We start from the raw sequence: 20,857 nt of genomic DNA, 5'->3' as shown, positions 1-20,857 counted from the left end.
TCTGGTTGTTAATGGCCGTGTGCAGAGGATGCCCAGCATTGTTCATAATGTCCATCAGTTTCTTTAATGTCCTTTTCTCTGCCACTGTCACCAGAGTGTCCAGCTTCATGCCGACCACAGAGCTAGCCTTCCTGATCAGTTGCTGTTGCCACGGTAACATGGAGAGTCACTAAATCAAAAAGGACTGAAACTTTAGGTATTAAAACTTTAATCTGACTGACATGACACCTACTTATAGAAGCTACATATATAATGAGTGAATTTTCAGGGCATAAATCAGGATTGTGAATATGTTCCATCGTAAAGAGAAATGACTGTGCAAGGCACACATGAAGAAGTGTGTGTGTACAGTACATAAGTTGTGGATTCATCGTCGCTTTCAGACCTTTTGATATGTGACGCAGGAACGTCTCCCCTCATTAGACCTGACTTCCCCTTCCTCCCCTCTGCTGCTGACAGGGAGAGACTCATATCCTACCTCCACCAGTCGGCTCTCACAGTATGGCATCAGTCCATCCGCATGAGTAACTCCAGCTCTTCCCTCAAGTCAGAATCAGTGCTTACGCTTGATCCGATTGGCCACGCACGTCAGCATCACCTCGTGTGAACAGAGGAGATAAAGCATAAAGGTTCACCCTTTGATGTCTGGCCAAGTGCTGAGCCTTCACAGTCACCACGTTAATATAAAGTACATTTCCTCTGGGTGTCAACTTATTGTTTCATCTCCTAATCTTTCCATGGTGTCAGACTCATTTGTCTCATCCTTGTAGTTCCTTGTGTTTTTCTCCCTCAAAATCACTGTAACAGGCTGGAGGAAGACTTACCTGGAGAAAACACAGAAGCAGCAAAATCATTAAAGGTACTCGTCAAACTGAGCATCAGTTTGGGGAGGAAAGGTGATTTACGGGACTTTTGTCAACATACCACATAGGCTGGTCTGAGTTTTTCTGAAACTGCCAGAGGTCAGAGGAGAATGGGTGATAGGAAGCCATCAGTAGTCCAAATAACCAGCTGTTACAATGAAGATATGCGGAAAAACATCTCTGAGTGCGCAACACATGACACCTTGAAGCAGATGATGTAGAGCAATAGGTGAAGTGCTGTGCTTTAACCAGAAGAACCAATGTTGTATGTTACTTTATGTTTTTGTAGTATGTTGGGGTTTAACCTTTTACAGTAGAGCATCCCTGTGTGCTTGTTTTACAGCTGACTTGCACATGGAGACCAAAGTTCTGTGATCAGCTGTAACTATGGCTACTGCTGGGCTCTTTATCTGATAGATTTGTCATCAGAAGAAAAATGTGTAACATAATAAATAAGGCTGTAACCGACTTAAAATTGAAACAGCTACATTGAATTTATTGAATTATATACACAAGTCATTTTAATATTCAGTAAGAAAGGACATACGAAAAATCCTCAAATCTTTCTGTTTATACCCTTTATACCCTGCCATTAGACTATACAGGGGAGTTAGTCAAATCCAGTCTACTATATGCTACTATATTCACATTCTGGTCACACCAATCACATAGCTCTAAAAAGTAGCTAACTGATGTTTAAATGCAGGCATCACAACTAAATGTACACAAACATAAGAAAAGAAAAAGAACTTGCAGATGCTGCCCGCTGCATGTGTGTTATTAACCTCCTACATTTAAACACGCACACCTGAGAGGTTTCCCTGGAAACCAGAAGCAAAGAAAGGACTTGCACCGAGTGTTTTTAGTGAGCATGTCCATTTAACCACACATCTCTGTTCTTTTGCACAACTGAACCTTTTTATCTAAACTCTTGTCATTTATCTGCAAATGCGAAACAAATATCCCCATACAGTGTGAAAGCATTGTGAAAACGTCCTTTAAAACCCTGTTCATTTCTAACAGCTTGCATAGCCTCTTTAGTGGATTACCAAGTCTGTGATAAAGAAGCTTCCACAGATGTTATCTTGCCACAATGGGCCTAAGCAGATGACTTTTACCGCATGTGCAGAGTTTTCAGGTATTCATATTCATAAAGACACATTATGATTACGTGATGAGTAATCATTTGTACCCAGAAGTTCCACGGTGTTAATTGGCAGAGCCATCGCCATCCTCCAGTCACAACTCTGCAGCTAGGGAAAAAAAACAAAAAACAAAACCGTGCCAATACTGCTATCATTCAGGAACTGTGCACGATCATGTGATAGCTGCTAAATTATTAGCCACCAGGCAAACCATGTGTCAAAGTGAGCGAGAAAGCAAGTGTGCACTTGTGTGCGAGGGTGAGGTTACAGGGAATGAAAATAAGCATAGCTTGGATCTAGCCCTGCCTAATTTAAAACTATCAAGTTGTCTAATTGGTTTTAAATGAAGCCCTCTCTCTCTCTTTTGCGTTCTTGTCCAATTAGCATAGCGTTGACTTCAGGATATAATCTCTTCCTGTCACTGTTTTTCCGAATGCTCCAGCCGAGGATAAGTCGTGAGCCGTCAAATCATAGATTCTGTCAGTCTGGCTCACTGTCGCAGCAAGGCAGAAGACACGGCCTCCCTGGGGATCTTAGAGCTTATGGTCGTTAAAGGAGAGCTTGGGAAAGGAAGAAGGCTTAGTAAAGGTAGAATGAAGGCATATCAGTTGTATGTTCATGTGCAGTCAGCGTGAATACTTGGAGGCAGCTGTACCCCCAGAGGTTTTGCATCATTTTTAGACAAAGGAAGAAAAAAAAAGAACAGAAAACTTTGAGCCACAAACAGCAACATGAATTAAAATCACATATGCTGCGTGTAGCTGAGATCTCGTGTTAAAAGACGCTTGCACGTATTGCGTTCAGGATTTCCCCGTTGCCTCCTCAACACTGTAGCTCATAACCGATTCTCTCTTATGTGGCTACCCTTCGCAAATAAATGGGACATTCTATCACTTTCTAAACAGCAGGTTTCTCACGTTAGCTTTAACATGCTTTCATCAAAGAGCAGACATAAACAACTAGCAAATGTTTTTTTTTAAATCCCTTCACGAAAATGCGATTGCATCATTTCTTTTGAAGTTATTTCGATGTAGATGACGGCAAGATAGATAAATAACAAAAATGTGGGCATATCCGTTTGAGAGACTTATGGATGGATGTTTTCTTTATTTATTTATTTAGTTTTTCCTTATACTTGGAGGGCTGGAAAGCCAAAAAAAAGGAGAGGGAAAAGCATTTTGTTCATAAAAAATATCATCGCACCTGTAGACATGTTGAACTGGTAATGTCATGATATGAGGATGTCTGTGAATGAGATATATGCTATATCTGATGATCAGAATCCCATGTAATAGGGAAAAACATGCACTTGTTTATTAGAGGGGGAAAAAAGACATGCAGGAAGGCGGGGCTTTTGACAGCGTAGTGTTGGGAGACGCAGTGGCACCAAAAAGTGTGCCTCTCTTTGGGATGCATGTCTTGATCAGTGAGATGGGAGGAACGGGAGGCTGGGAAAACAGCTTGTACAGCCGCTATAATCAGCCACAGCTTTGGCAGAGAGTGGCAGCACTTTATTACTTGTCTAAGTAAATGTATAATTGAGCGAGTCACTTCATCCACTGCTGCACAAGCCTGTGCACTGAACACTGGCAACACACAGGCGAATTTATTTCCAATGAAATCTTGCCAAATGGGAGCTGACTGGCGTGCATCAGGAGAGCTCACGATACTGGATTCCTACTCCCACTGTCCCCTAAACACTAGCTTGTTTTTTTTGGGTTTTTTTTTGTTTAGTTCCCTTTTTTATATTGTGGGGAATGGTGCAAAGTATTTTGTGTCAGATTTAAACTGTATTTCCGAATAAACCCTGGAAACTGTGAAAAATATTGCACTTTGCTTCCCTGGGGATGGTATTAAACGAAAACACTGAGATCAAACATACGCTACACTTTCAATTAGATGCCATTCCACTTGATCTCTTATGTAAAAAGGCATGTGTTGCAATTAGTTCTGATTGAGTTTGTTTTATTAAAATGGCCTGGAGGTTGTGAAGAAAGTCGGCATATTGATGTTAATCCTGGCAATCTATCTGGAAGTCAAATGTTAAAATGATTACACTAAACTTCTGAGTTGCTATTTGACATGAAGGAAAATATATCTGATGCGTACTAGGTGTAATACAGTACGAAGCTAATATTTGCAGACCTGATATTTGCAGAACTAAGCATCGATCCCAATGCTATTGGTATGTAAACGATCCTAGTGCAATATGATCGATACTACTATTGATACTATTTCTGTCGTCTAAGTTCAGTATGTTGCCCCCTGAAGTGGAAATGAATAAATATACCTCAAACATCCACGATCAAAAATGTCTTTGTGATGACTGTCACGTCTATTTTATTTGTAGCCTATAGCACATTTAACAGAAAATGACCCAAAGAGACAGTTCTCCAAAAAACTCAAAATATTACATGCACTGGCTTTAGAGGTTAAAAACATCGGTATCGGCAATACTGGCCATGTATTTACTCGGCATCTGATCGATACCAAAATTTGCGTATTGCGCAGCACTAGTGCAGTTTCTTTGTGATAAATGGGAGAAAAGGAGATGATACTAGATATCTCACCCTGAGAACAGATGCTGTCTTCATCATCCCAGCTCAAACAGGAATTACCTCAATAATATAGAAACAGGAACAGAAGGGGTTTAATTTCCACAGTGCTTTCTGCATCATTAACAATGGCTTTGATTAATGGTTAACATCCCACCCAAAGCCCCACCTGTGAGAATCGCAATAAAGATGATCGTTTTGTCGGGCTGCGGCAGCTCTTCGATTCCCACATGTGGACCGAGAGATTAAACGGGAAAGCGAAAGCGCGGGGGGTAAATTTTTTTACTCGCACCTGTACTTAAGACACCGGCGGTGTAAATATTGTGACTTTCTAATCAGCAATTTTGGTGCCAGTGCATAAGGGGCACACAGTAGGCGTGTTCGATGGGGGGAAAATAGCCTCGCATCAATTCCTCTATGTTTTCTGCCGACCTCTTTGCAGTTTTGCAACCCACCCATGTAATCCATCATGGAGACATTAATTATGTACTAAGCTCTTCCAGGACAAAGACTCTAATGAAGGGCCTGTCAACATAGGCCTTTCCCTAAACCAGTGCAGTCACAGAGGTGGGAGGGACGCTTGTGCCAAGCAACCCCCCAGGTCTCTCGGTTGGATCTTATCTTGAGGAGGAAAGCAAAAGCCATTCAACTGCACTTTCAGCACCTGCATTGTTCTAATGCTTGCTCCACTGCATACCTGGAAGTGCAAACTAATAGATGCACCAGTGTCTCTGGTGTAATGCTAATTTGGTAGCAATGCTAGCAGCCTTGATTCATGTTCATGAGCAAAGAGGGAGTATTTTATTCTATTTTTTCCACTAGTTCTTCATAATTTGTCACAGCAGGGGTTTTTTAAGGGATTAAACATTAATCTGTCTTCATTTTCAGTCAACACAGAAGCTATAATAGGAGCAGGTCACATTTAAAAGCTGCTCACTGAAAAACAATTGCTGATATATGATATTTCTATAGGACTTAGAAGATGTTTGCATGTAAAAGACGCAGCAAACTCATCTATGTGCAATGTAATTCTTTTCATGGTATCTGTCTAGGATGATAATATACCCATTCTAGACCAAGAAGATATTTTCCATTCAGATTCTGACTCCAAATTAAGGAAATTACACGCGCACGCCACTGTTTGTTCAAATGGCACAATTACAATTTTTCAAAAGCTGCTGAAGAAGGGATAATTATCAGCTGTGTGCTTTAATAACATTTAAATGATGCTCTCAACCGCAGAATCCACCTCAACACCGTTCTTGTTTACCTCTCTTTTGAACATTATTACTTCTCACTTCTTTTTTGGTTTTTTGATTTTTTTTGCCTGTTGTCTGCTAATATTTTCACCTTGTTAAAGCTTCATATTCCAGCAAACAACTGTTACACCAATATTACAGTGTTTTGTAATATGCATTCAAACTTGCAAAAAGCAGACACAAAATAGAGTTAAATGAGAAGATTGATATGACTTCATGTCTGTAAGCAGAAGTACAGCTTTGTGGTTGTACGCCTCCACCAGATAATCCACTTGCAGTTTGCATCCATCTCTGTCCAAACTCACTCGATACAAGAGAGTAAAGACTTTGAAGGAATTTAAAGATTTGTGTCATCAATTCATGTGTAGAATGTGGTCATAACCTTCCCCTCCCCTCTATAGACAGACAATCATTCATACTTACATTCAAACACGGCCAATTCAGAACCACCAGTTAACCTAACATGTATGTCTTTGGACTGCGGGAAAAAGTCGAAGTACCCATGCAGGCATGAGAGTTGTGAAAATCCACAGAGAAAGGCCCCAGGACCTAACCACCACATCACTATGCCACTCTATAATATTAGCACTTCATCGTTCTATCCTCCTAAATACCTCCTTTAAATGTTGCAGTAATTACTGTGTTTATTCTTCAGTTACAGCCAAAACAAGAGAAATGATGTGATCGCAGTCTTGACTTATGAACATCAAAATCTAATCAGCTCCTCCCTGAGCCAAAGAGAACGTTTATGCCAAGTTTATGTAATGAATTTCTCTCTCCTGGCTTCAGGGTATTACTTGCAGAAGAATGAAGCCCACATGATGTCACAATGACCTTGACCAAAATCCATTTATCCTTCAGTCCAGGCGAATGTTTGCGGCCAAAATTTGGAGAAATTCATTTGAAGACTTCAAGAGCTACACTATTCATCCGCCAGCCGCAGAGGTATGAATATTAAGCAAGACTCAGCAGATAATTAGCTTGTCTTTGCACGGATGTAAGCAAGGAGAAAAGCAACATGATAAAACAACCGGGTACATGCTTCATGAAGAACTATTTCTTCAACACACAGCAAATGTTTGTGCATTAAATCATTTCTGATGTGAAGTTGCTTATGTGCACAGTCTGGTGGGATCCCTAATCATGTGCCCCAGACAGAAATGACAAGCCAGCCAGACAAAGTATCCTGCCAATCGGCCAGACCGAGACTGAGGTATGTAGGCGGCATAATGGATTGAAGACAGAGCCAGGACAGGGCTGCTGCAGGTCTGCTCTCAGTTTCAGCCAGACAACTCGCAGCAGTCATGGCCCCAGCTGAGCTCCGAGCCTCAGAGGCAGAGAGAGATGGCTCAAGGTGTGAAACTCAAGCCATAACTGAGCCGTGTGGGCTTTTGTTTCATGGCTAATTACCGCTGACTCCTGACTCTCATCCCTTCCCCCACACACCTCTTGCTTTCTCTTTCCTCCATCACCCCTGTGCTCTGCTCTGTCTTGCTGTTCACCAGTGGAAAAGGTATTACTAATGACAGAAGAAGGTTACCCAATTTATCTTCGGGCAAAACCTTTCAGAGTTAGCTCTACTTGTGTCCCTGCAGAGCTTAGATTGCCGAAGGGGGTGAAAAAGGCATGCACAGAGAAAAACAGTAACAAACAGGAACTTGGCTGATCCTGATTTTAATTTGCTTCAAACAGCCAACTATAATATTTCTGGTTTATTATTTATACAATAGCATTTTTAAGGTAAGGAATCTAAAACCTAAATGTATTTCTGAAGTGTGATGGGAAAACCAGTTACCAAACACCTAAAGGAATGTTCTGATACAGTTTTCTCAGAGAAAAAGTTTGATGTACTTGTAGCTTTAGAGAACACCTGACTTATGAATTATTATTGCTGTTGATGAAGCCTTATCTATGTTGCTGAAATCCACCCAAAATATTGCCTGTAAAGCCACTCAGGGGAACCAAGGAAAACGCTATTTCTCAGTGATTTTATCACCAAACAGCAACAGGTGCAAAAAAGTAAACTTAGCTAAAGTTCTTTTGAATTTTTATTACAAAAAAGGATGACAGTGCGATAGCAAAGTGGATACTACAGGACAGAAATGTGCTGCTTTTTTTTTTTTTTTCCTGTCCCGTTTGGCTCTTTTGCCATCAGAATTGTTGTCTAAAGGCAAACAAAGATGCCCAACGGATTTACTTTACCAAATTGACCATCCCAGCCTTGCCGTAATGGTCCATTTGATTCACCTTTTATTGTTTATTTTATTTTCACTTACTGAATACGGGACAGACTTGACTGGGGGAAAGAAGGGGAGAAAGAAAGAGGGAAAGAGAAACAGCTGAGAAGAGGGACGGGGGAGAAGGGCAAAAAACATAAACCAACAGAACGGGCAGAGAAAAAAAATGCATATATCAATCACCTGGATCACCTGCTGAGAAAGAAAAAAGAAAACAAGCAGAAGAGAACAAGAGTAATAGAATAAACAACATCACAATGATATATGGGAATATCACAGTAAATACTAAATGTTAAACATTATTGTGCAGCACATAAGATCAACAGAACACAGTGTGCTTTGAGGTAGGAGCCAAAAAGGGTGTAGTTTGTGGGTGTGATCACCCGTGTGTACACCTGTGAGCATGGATGCGCTTGTTTTTTTGTTTTTTTTTTAAAAGGTTCCTTCATGTAATAATCTGCTAGAGGGTGTGGGGGGGCCACAGCCCCGTCCTCCAGGGCATGAAGCAGGTATGGAGGAGATCAAAACTCCAGACATCCAGAGGCCCTCAGAACACAAGAGACCATGGAAGACCAACAGAGGGGCAGCCGCGCCACTGTCCCAGAAAGAGCTGAGGAAAGTCCCAGATGAGGGCTCACTCAGCAGCCGCGGAGCAGAAGCCAGGGGGGGTTGCAGTGACGCGCCCGTGAGCTCCGCCGGCAGCCAGCCGTGCCTGAGTGACCGAGTCCCAGGCCGAGAGGCCGGGGGCACCCCACCTCAGAAATGTGCTGCTAACACAACTTCAACTCTTTGCAAGCACCTGCACAGACAGCATGCTAACGCTAAGCTAGCCATGAACCCAGAGTAATGTTAAAGCTTTGACTGCTGACATCAGCTCAGCAGCCAGACCCTGAATTTCAACAGGTAACAAAAGCAGCGATGAGAAGTCAGGCTTGAAACCTCCATTTCTACCTGTTTCTTTGAGCGAGTTTTCGAGATTTGTGTTGATGTCTGGGACTGTAGTTTAAGGAATTCTATTTTACTGGTGGTTATAACACAGTGCGTTTCAGATCATTTTACAGAGTAACAAGAAAGTAATGTAATGAAAGTAATGTACTGCAGTCCTTGTAAAAAAATAAAAAGTAATGTGTGATACATTACTTTTTTTTTTTAGTAACAACCCCAACACAGCTAATGAAACTTGGGAAATTTAACTGGAAATGTAACTGGAATCCTTTAGTACAAACTGGTATTGGTACTCAAAGATTCCCGGTTGACAAGTGTGACCACTCAGACACAAAAAAAACTTCTACTGCCATAACAGTTTTCTTTTCAAAGTCTTATCTTTTGAGTCTCTGAGCGCCTGCACTGATGTATAATGGAAATGGCGGTAGAAACCAACACAGTAATACATTTGTGTCCCCAACAGTCACAGCCGTGGTGCACATGAAATCAACAGGTGCTTCCCCTGCCACTGTTTATGTGGACAATAACAGCAGGTGACAATGTGCTCTGGTACTGAGAATTGGCACGAGTTAATTTAGCATGAATCGGTATTCTGCAGTTCCAACAGTACCACTCTGTGCCCTAAAAAGTATTGAGTTTGATACCTAATTAAATGCTTTATCTATTTTTAAAAAGTAAAAAAGTTGTACTTTTAAACAAATTAAATTGCTTTAAGCATTTCTTAACAAAATAGTGCTACACCAATACTTTCTTGTAGCATTTGTTAATTAAATAGCCTAGCATGCACCTAAAAGGCATTGCTAATGGCATCTCATTGTTTTTAAAGACTCTGGAGAAAGCTAACAACCTTTTCTTTACTTTAGTCAAGCAGGGCTAACTTCCTAGCTCTAGTTGTGTACTTAACACCCAGATTTCAAAGTGACATCAATATTCACAATGGACCTCATTTACTAACATGATGGTGGAAACATTTTTACCATATGTGAAATACAAATGCATATGCAAAATTTAATTGAAACATGCGTGCTGGCCTATTTCACTCTTACCAGCATCCATATGTCACAAGTCTTTATAACATCTGATCCCACTTGGCTGTAAAAGGCAAATACTGATGAATAAACATTTGTACGTACAATTTACACACAGATTTGAATGGACACACTGTAAATAAATGAGTGTAAATCATAAATATAAAGTAATGAGTGCTATTGTGTGGGGTGGTGAAAGCAAATATTGATATTTCCGTTGAACACTTTGCTAAACATTTTGGAAACAAAATGTACATTCAAAAGTGTGGCAGGAAGTTGCTGTTGTTGTTCAGAAAAGGAAAAAGATGTTTTGGAAATAGATACGAAAAAAAAGAGAACAGGACCATAAAGATAAGGGTGAAAAGCGAGGGGAAAGTGACTGTCATGTCTATGTTGAAAAATGAGGAGCAGATGTCCACAGCTGTTAACGACTAAGCCCTGATTAAACAGTAATTAATCCGCAGAGGCCAAAAGAGTCACTACGACATTTATCAGGTTTTATCTGCTCTGGAAAAGCCAAAGATTAATGCAACCACTAATACACTTGGATTGGAAAAGGTGGACACAAACACTGATGTCAGAGATCTTGAAGGGAGAGAGTCAATGAACTCTCACCTATATCACTTAAAGCAACATTTTTCCTGGGTGGGAATGTTACACGCAGGCGGCATATCAGATGTGCCAGTTGAGTGCGATTTTCTGGGCCAACGTCTTCCTCGGATGCCATCCAATCATCGCCTACTCCATCATCCCTTAGCTGTCCTGCTTCATGTCTGCCACCTTAAAGTCCTGATTATAGAAATGCCAAACTATTCAGTAGCACAATTTATCATGACACTCGCCATGTTCTCTGTAGTGACTGATCATCTTCTGCCTCTGCACCAGGAAAAGCTGTCAGTTTGAAACCTACCTTGTGTCCTGACCTTTGTGATATTCCTCACATTTCTTTTCCTACCAATTCCTTTGTAGAAACCTGCCAAGTACCTCTCTGGTGCGTGCAAAAAAAAAAACTCAAGAGATTTGTGGCAACAAGACAATTTTTACAGAGCTATTACCTGAAAGCAGTCAGAGGCAGTATGCACCATGCAAACTGTGGGGTTTTTAGTGATCTCACTAAACATGACATGAGATATGGGAATAAAAACAGAGTCTTGCGGCAGATCGTGAAACACATTAAACGTAATCTATTCATTCATGCTCCTGGATAGAAATTCCCGCTCATAGTTGCAAAATCTTATCTCTTGATTTGTGGTCATAAATTTGAAAGTGCAAGTCCACATTTGGCGACCTGTGAGAGGCATCAGTCACTTTCCACTTTCCCGAGAAACTTCAGTTCAAACATATCATCGGTCATTTTAATGTTATTATTTGGGTTAAATTTACACGTAAGCGCTTTTTTCATTCCCAGTTTATTTTAATTTTCACTTGCCATTCCGTGGTTAAGCTTGGGCAACAGAAATACTCAGTTATGCATCACCATTACTTGGTTAGGACTCAAAGGGATCCTCCTCAGACTTGTTGATTGCTCCAGCAGGCGCTCAGCCAATATGGACTCCCATGTTAAAATGCCCAATTTAAGAGATGGAATTAATGTAATTGCAGCTTGGTTCAAAATTCTTTTTGATCTCCACAAATAATTGCTGGTTTAATAACAACTTTACCAGGTACAAAAATCACTTGTTTGGATTTAATGAAGGCATTTTCTGTAAAGCCTAACAACCTCAACAGGCGTCTCTGCCATTATTAATTGGATGCATTCAAATTTCCTCCAGCTCATGCAGTAAAACTGAGGTTTTACATGTTTGGCCCTGAAAGTTTGTCTTAAGGTAATCAATCAGTGCCTCAGCCCCCTCGCCAATAACACCAAATCATCTGCAAATAGCCTTGGTATCATCTTTGACTAACATCTGAATTTTGAATAAGCTCATCCAGTCTTGTTTCCTTCATCGCAGAAATATTGCAAAAATCAAACCTTTGCTGTCATTCAGTTATTTGAGACATTTAGTACACATTTTAATCTTCTCCCACTTTGATTATTGTAATTCAGTTTTCATTTATATCTCTCAGTTCTCGATAGCCTGTTTCCAATTAGTGCAGAATGGAGTAGGCGCCCGCTAACAAAAACTTGGCCACACTCACATATCATATCTTTTTCACTGCCTTTCAGTGAAAAATCTCTACAGCCAGAGTTTGCGAGACATTATTATCACAGTCAACCTCTGCGATCTTCTAACCAGTGTCTCCTAACTTTGCTCCTTTATTTTTGGAGCGAAGCTTGCAACTAATGTGAATGGAAATGTGCATGTTGGGATGAATCTCTGACTGTATGGTTGCTTATGTGTCTGTTTATGTGTCTGTACCTACAAATATGTATACTTTAACGTGTGGCTACTACGCTTGCAAAGGTGAAAAGTTTTATAAAATATTGATATCATTACTGTTATTTTAGATTCTAAGTTTTAAAGACAGTTATGGCTTCATCAAATGTCTGTATTCTTGGATGTATGAGCATATGTGGTCTGAGGATAAAGCATACTTCAAAATGAATACCATTTATTTTAGAGTTGTCTGAACAATGTTTTTCTGTGGCTGTTCCTATGTTAAGGTCCTCTTCTGCTTCTCATGGCTCGGTTGTGCCAGAAGATTCCATTTGGGCGCCTCTATTGTTTCTGTTATATTCGTTCCCTCTTCAGAACATTTTGAACACATGTAAGGACATCTTTTATTGCTTCTATCACTTAGGCAACATTCAGGAATATATCTCTTTTAAGCCCTAAGATTTTTCTAGGTCATGCATAGTTGCTTGGACTATTAAAAACTGGATGGTTGATAATTTTCTTCCTGCTCCTTGTTTGTTTCCCTAATACATTTCTGCCTAGTGTAAAGGAAAATCATAGGTCAGAGACCATATTTACTAAATCTTCTATCAGGAATTGTGGAGTAGTTTTTTGACTTAGCATGGACTTGGGATGTTGATGGTAAATCTCTCGTTCCCCCGTGTTTTTTCCCCTTAAGAGACATTGCCAGGTTGAGATCTGCTGTATCACGTCTGGATTGCTGTAATTCATTGTTCACTTGTCTCAACAAAACTGTCGCAGAACATCAGATAATTGTTCAGAATGCAACCATATTCCCATGTCGCACTCTTGCTAATTTAGTTTAGTTTGTCTCCTGTAGGCTGAAAACTAAAGGAGACAGAGCTTTTGCCACAGTGGCCCCCAGATTCTGGAACTCTTTCCCAGTCGTCTTTTGTCCTTTCTCCATTCCCTTCACCCCCAACTGGTTACGGCAGATAGCTGCCCTGGTTTCTTCCTGTGAAAAGGGAGTTTTTCCATCCACTGTTGGCAAATGTTTGTTCATAGAGGGCCATTGGGGTTTTCTCTGTATTATTATAGGGTCTTTACCTTAGAATAGAAAGCACCTTGACCTGACTGTTGTTGTGTTTTGGTGGTATATAAACAAAACTGAATTGAATTGAAATGAGTTGAGCCCAAGATCGCCGGGTTCAGTGGCTTCTCTTAAAAGGAAGTCAGAATCTCCTATGTTTGAACTTGCGTTTGGCTAACTTTTTGTTCGTATGTTTTATTATGTTTGTTGTTAAGCACTGGTAATATTTACCTTGAAAGGTAATATGATATATAAATAAAAGTCTCCGTGGGAGTAGTGTAAAACAAGGTTAAACATCCATACCAAAGGATTGCATTTTCATGACCATTTTGCCACAAGCCCCAGAATAAAAATCATCAGCTCACTGCTTTGTTGTTTCACAAGAAAAAAGATTGATGAAATGTGAGTAGGTCAATGTGGACAAGTTCATAAAAATATACTGAATGAAATTAATACGAATAAATGATGGGGAAAAAGTAATGCTTAGGGTCCCTCGTGACATGGCATTTGATTATATTTTTTTAGGCACTTAAATAATTGGGAGCTCTAAATCTATGATCGACTCAAGCAAGCGTAAAACCCACAGTGCCTTTGACATTTGCGGAGGTTCACCTTCTGTGGTGTGGTAGAAAAGTGTGGACAAGTGGAGGGAAAAATGAAATCTAATTCTGACCTGCTGAGAAAAGCAGGCAAAGATTAACCAAAGCGCATTGAATATACAGAAAATTACAGGTTGAAGTGTATGAGCATATGAAACTGAAGGAGCGTTTAATTAGAGTCCTTGCTATTGATTAAGTTGGGCAGAGGTGGGTTTTTCATGCGCTGCTTGGGCTTTTGTGGAGCAATTTATTTTCCACACAGCAGCAGGCAGAAAGGACCCATCCTGCAGAGAAATTAAGCTGCTGGATGAAAGAAATTTAAGATAAGACAGGCAACCAAGGGGTAGGGGAGGAGAGAGATGGAACAGAAACAGTGTAGATAGATTTTATTTTCCATTTAACGCAACTGGGGCAGTTAATTCTAATTTCAATTGATGAAGGGAGAAGGGTTAAAAATATGTAGTGGGAAGCAGGAGCATCAACTAGATAATGGGAACTCAAGACAGAATAAAACTGTGCGACACTGAGGGGTAATAAAGAGTGGAGTAACAAGCTGGGAAGAATGGATGGTACAAGAGATCAGTATAGGCTACGTAAGACTGTGTGTGAGTGTGTGTTTGTGATGAATGGAGGCGGTGGGCGTGATCTTTTTGGCAGAGCAGTCTCGACAGCTGTAGCTTCTGTGAGCAGAAGCAGCAGCATCAGCAGCCATGGCCGCAAACATCTGTCTCTGCTGCTGTGCCCTTTATACAGCGGAAGATTTGCAAACCCTACACCACAAGTGCCCCTCTGATAGGCTCAGACTTGAGCAATTTAAAAAAGAGTGATGTGTTTTTCAGAAAACTCATCAGTGAGGGTTTTAAAAGGCTAAATGGAAATTAATCGAGAAAGCACAATATTATGTTTATTTTTGTCATGCAGAAAACTGAAGCTGTTGCCAATCAGCAGTGTTCCAGATGGTAGTGCATGCTGGATCAGAGATCCCAAACACACTGCTAACTCAGGAAAAACATACCTGGATGGAACAAGCACACAACTGGCACACCATCAGTCGTGGATTGGCCTCCCCTTCAACATTATCAAAACAGCATGGGATCATCTTCACAGAGAACGGAACAAAAGGCAGCCAACATCCAAAGAAGAGCTTTGTGTGTGTGTGTGTCCAAGTCTTACCATATCATCAACTTAATACTATCCGTGCATTGCTTGTATATGCGGTTAAATAGTGTTTTGACTTGAATGTCCTTCAGGAAGCCTGGAGAAATTATAAGAATGCTGCCCTACAGAGTTCAGGTTGTTTTTAAGAATAAAGGTGATGATACCAAATACTGACTTTCAGGTTAGTTAGAATTCTACACACTCTGTATTTGCCTTATATACTGTATTTTTCCATGTGATTGCATTTTTCAATAAATTGCTGTATTATGTAATATGCATTATAGAACATAAAAAAATGAGTGGTGGCTCAAGACTTTTGCACATCACTGTAGATAAACTTTATTAGTTGAGGATATGCAAAGATGTAGAAATACAATGAAGCATCAGGAGAGATGGGCAGTCAATGCAATAGAAAATAATAGATAAACAAATTAATTAATTGAAAATAATCGAAATTAAAAAGGGGAAGTACAACCTTGAACATAAATGACTCTCTCATAAGTGTATAACCTGAAGAAGAGAAAAGCGTTTAGCACTGTCAGACTGCATATTTCTCTCTCGTTATTAAAATGGCTCTTGACAAGGTCACAAGAGCTTGTCAGGCCCCTACGCTATTAACTAACTTTCACATATTCCACTAAGAGTAAGAAGCTTATGTCTTCTAAAGTTGCAAGTGACATTTCAGCAAAAATAATACATATAACCAACCGGTGGCGCTGCTTCTTATTGGTACTACTTGGCCTTGGCCCTTGCCTGCTTTCTCAATTTGCATAAATATGAGGAGTTTAAAATGGCAGTGTGAAATGAAGCCACCTGATGAACTCATTCCAGGTTAGCTGCGAGTCCATTAAGTTTATTAGGCTGGCAGCAAGCGCAGGCCACCACCCGACGTTAGGTATGTGAGGCAGGACGGCTTGCATCTGGCAGATGGCTGAATACATGCGATTCACTCAGATGTTTGGATATGTGTGCACACACAGACATCTGAAGAAAAAGTAATGCATGAGCTTTGTTACACATGCTAACATTAACACACAACTTGGTTTATGAGATTAGTTAATAGTAGTGATTTTTTTTTAAAGATACCCACAGCTAGCACATCTGTTTAGATGTTTTTTCCTGTGCAATCATGGATGCACATGGATCCACACACTTAACTAATTTTACTTAAGAGGACACTAATTACATTAAATTAAATATGTGAAGAGTGTGGAATATATACATCTATAATAATGAAACTGTTCCATTCCTTCCAGTCATATCATTCAAAGAGCCCCCTGTGCTAAAATTAACGGATGAAGACAAAGCCAGCGAATAATATGAGAGAATAACATGTTTTGCTTCGTCCTGGTGTCCTTCCATTTTTGAAATCCTTTTCTCTATTGTCTCTTTGAGTAGGGGTGGAAACGGGTCGGGTCTCGCACCAAAAGAGCACTGGCAGTAAAATCCAAGCAGGAACGGAGCCCAGTTAAGGGACTTGCTCAGTAAAGGGATTTGAGTCTCTCAGGCAGCGCTTACTCACAGGTTAGGATTATGGCCATTGTTGGGGCTTTGGGGTCTGCCAGTCTTAGTGGGAGGCTAGCAGGAAGTGCTGCCTGGGAGGCTGATCTCATGTTAGCAAGTCTCAAGTTTCACCTCCCTGTAACACTACTGGTAAGCTGTCTTAGCCTCCTTGGGAGTAATAGGAAAGGAACTATGAACAAGATAAATAAATAAATACATAAACAAAATAATCTCAATAAATTGTTGCAGTCTAATGTGTTGTTAACATTTGGGTAAAAATATGCTTAAAAATAAAATGCAAAAAATTGTATTTTTCAAAAAGAAGTGTTTTTGCAACCAGAGGAATCACCTCCAGCTGAACATTAGAGGGAATGACCATTTGAGGTTTCTGTGTTGGTTTTACTTTTCACATCCTGAAATTTATGCTTTCTGTGATGTGGAAGCTAGTTTCACAAAAGACTGAACAATTTAAAATTTTGACCAATCACACTGCCCATTGCCTTCCTAAATCCATGGCTAAAAACACTCCTCAGTGCTCCAGTACCTGTGTATGATATTGAAGGTGACCAAAAACATACACCAGCAATCAGACTTGCATATTAGAAAATTCTTAATAGGATGGCGGTGGCTCAGGAGGAAGAGCAGGTCAGCTACCAATCGGAAGGTCGGCAGATCGATCTCAGTCTCCTCAAGTGTGCATGTCGAAATATCCTTGGGCAAAATATTGAATGCTGAGCTGGCTCCAATGCATCCATCGGAGAGTATGTGAATATCAGAGATGCTTCCACTGAAATGTGGATGTGAATGTCAGACAGTGTGCTCATCTATAGATAGAAGCACTGTACGAATGTGGCTGGCTGAATGACACTCATAGTAGAAAGTGCTTTAAGTGCTCAACTTTCTGTACCTCAAATTCTGCTGTAATTTTACCTGTTTAACTTGTTCTGTAGTTTGTCTCACATATGCAAAAGACTAAAATGATGTGATCACATTGTTGCAACATTATATAAACCAGTAAAATAGCCTCCCCATGACAACAAGGCAGGCATTTGCACCCCAGCCCTGATTATTCCAAATGGATTAAGAAATACATACAGTTATTACATAATGTGCATTTGAGAATTATGTAGCTGTAGCCAGCTCTCCCTCTGCGCTCTGCCAAAGCATCCCATTTTACATCCAGTTATAAAAGAACAACACCTTCGCATGGATGTTTATTTAAAACTTTGAACAAATGTGCCAAAAAAACCAGAAAGAAAATTCCAGACACTATGCAAGACTAACTTCCTCTCCAGGGTTTCAGTTTTTATCCTCGCCGCAATGACGCGAAGCTGTGCTTCAAACAGAATCCAACAGAAATTGTTGACATGGACGAAGAGTAGTATTTTTTCAAAAGTGAGTGTAGCTGGGTGGGTTTTTTTTTTCTTCAAAACTTGCTCTGTGGTTTTTACACAGGAGACTTCCAACCATCCCCACACACACACACACACACACACACACACACACACACACACACACACAATCAATGGTTTCATGTGTATGATGTAGTGCTAGAGGTGGTGTTGGTGGGAGTTAACACCACTGCTATGAAGCCTTAAAAAAAAAAAAAACTATCAAGAGTGAGAGTTTGATACAGTCTGGTCATGGAAGCCACGGCACTGGGGAGACAGCGAAAGCCTTTGTGACAAAGTGAGAGTACAGTGCACGTTGGAGAGGGAGGGAGGGGGAGTGCTGTAGCTTCCACAAGCTGTAGCAGAGAGAGAGGAAAGAAAAAAAATGGCAAGGCATGCAGAAAGAAACAGCAGAAAAGGAGGCGTCGAATGTAAGAAATGCTTGGCTGGTTTACCATGACTGCTCCGAGGGACACCCGTTGTGTTTGATCTCACAGGGAACATCACATGGGAGAGATAACTCCACAACACTTCTCAGTGGGGCTCTCCGCTTCTCCATAACCTCCATGCATCCCCTCAGCTGAGAGCGAGAAACGCCGATACAAACAAGGGAGAAAGGGGAGGCGAACAAACAATGAAGTATGATTTATGAACACTTCTCAGGCTCCCTTCCTGCATCCCTGTTGGTGATGGTTGGGGGGGGGGGGGGGGGGGGGGGGGGGGGGGGTGAACAATGCTGACTCCTCTGAGGGAGAGCATGTACCCCCTCCCTCCTCCACTTGTCTTTTAGCCCAGAGATCTATTTGTGCTGACTTCTTAAAAGCCATTCAGAGTGTCACTCGGACAAAGTGGAAGGGCCCTAATTGCATTTAACAAAGTGAAAGCAGATCTGCACAAGCGTAAATGGATTGGATTTCTCGCTTTATTCAATCGTTCCCATAATGCACCTCTGTCACTTTGTAAAACTCTGTCACTTTGTGTGCTTTCAACATTTCCTTCTATTTAGGCTAGTTAAACATGTGTCACATCAACTAGCTATTGCTAACACTGGAAAATCTAAATCTTTAGAGGCTGTTTAGAGAACATTTTTACTCTCAGAAGCCGTTGATTCAGGTTAGCTAGAAACAACATTTTCTCATTTCCTATATAATGAGTTGGACCTTTGCTGATTTCACAACAAGAGATAATTCGCTATACTCGCGTCTTTACTTTCACAGCTGCAGACTGATTGTATGCAGAGCAGCAGTCACCCACTCATGAGAGTCTTGTTTAGTGCTTTTCATAATGGAAAACAATGCAGTGGATGGTTATTAACCATATTCGATGAGCTCATAATTTCATCTCTATTGCTTCTGAAATCTAATCAAGCTCTTAGCTCAATGTCAGATGTATGGCTTGTGGCAGTGGTCCCGGGTAGCTCAATTTATCTATCAATCACTTACAGTTTGTTAAAAGCGAGTATGGGTCCATTGTACTCTGTGTTTCCCTGCGCCACTATCCCTGACATGGCAACACCTGTTCTGTCCTCCTTGCTTCCGTTTACTGCCTCCAGCTGGTGTCTGATTAATTTGTAGTGTACCTGAAGAGCACAAATGTGCAATCTGTATCGCTTACTTCTCCAAAAGAATTATATCTTTGTTCATATACCCGATATATACATCAGTTGACACTTTGATACTGTTTGTAACTGTTGCAGTTCTCATTAATGCAAATATATCCAATCAGCCAATCATATGTCAGAAACTTGATGCATTTAGGCACGTAGACATGTCCTAAATGACCTGCCCAAAAACTGAGCTTCAGAAAGGGAAAGAAAGATGGTTTAACTGACTCTAAATGTGGTATGGTTTGTTGGTGGCAGGCATACTAATCTACTGATATTTTCCTCACACAGCCATCTCTGGGGTTTCTCTGAAAAAGAGAAACTATCCAGTGAGTGTGAGTTCTCTGGTGGTAAACTGTAAAAGGTGAGAGGAGAATGGCCAGACTGTTTCAGGCAGATAGAAAGGTGGCAGGGACTCAATTAAGCACTTGTTGCTACCAAGGTATGCAAAAGAGCATCTCTAAACACAGAACATGTTAAAGCTTGAAGCAGATGGGCAGACAAGTAGCAGAAGGCCACTCCTGTCAGCTCAGAACAGAAAATCGAAGTTACAGTTCACTCAAAAAAAAAAGAAAAAAAAAGAAAAAAAAAAGCAGACAATAAAGTGGACAAGACTGTAAAAAACATTGTCTGGTCCAATGAGCCACAATTTTCCTCCTACAATCAAACGGTAGGGTTAAAATTTGACATAAACAACATGAAACCATGGATCCATCACCCCTTGTTTCAGTTTTTGAGACTGGCGGTAATGTAATGTAATTGTGCGGGGGACTAGTTTCTTGGCATGTTTGAGTCCCTTAGTACTAAGTGAGCAACGTTTAAATCCCAGAATTTACCTGAGTATTGTTGCTGACCATGTCCATCCCTTTATGATCACAGTGTCCCATCTTCTGAAGCCTGCTTCCAGCGGGATGAAATCCATGTTACCACATCACAAAGCTTGAACATGAGCTCAGGTTCACTGTATTCAAATGATCTCCACAGTCACCAGATCTCAATCCAGTACAGCACCATTGGGATATTGTGGAATGGGAAATTTGCATCATGGATGTGCAACAACTGCACAATACTATCAGGGAAAAATAGCCTAAAATCTCTGAGGAATGTTTTCAGCACCGTGTTGAATCCATGCCATAAAGAATTAAGACAGCTCTGAAGGGAAAGTCAGGTCTTAGCAAAATGTA

Source organism: Astatotilapia calliptera, chromosome 17 (assembly GCF_964374335.1).
Source record: "Astatotilapia calliptera chromosome 17, fAstCal68.1, whole genome shotgun sequence".
Classification (NCBI taxonomy): domain Eukaryota; kingdom Metazoa; phylum Chordata; class Actinopteri; order Cichliformes; family Cichlidae; genus Astatotilapia; species Astatotilapia calliptera.
The sequence above is the reverse complement of the archived record's forward strand: the minus strand, read 5'-3'. Positions refer to the sequence as shown.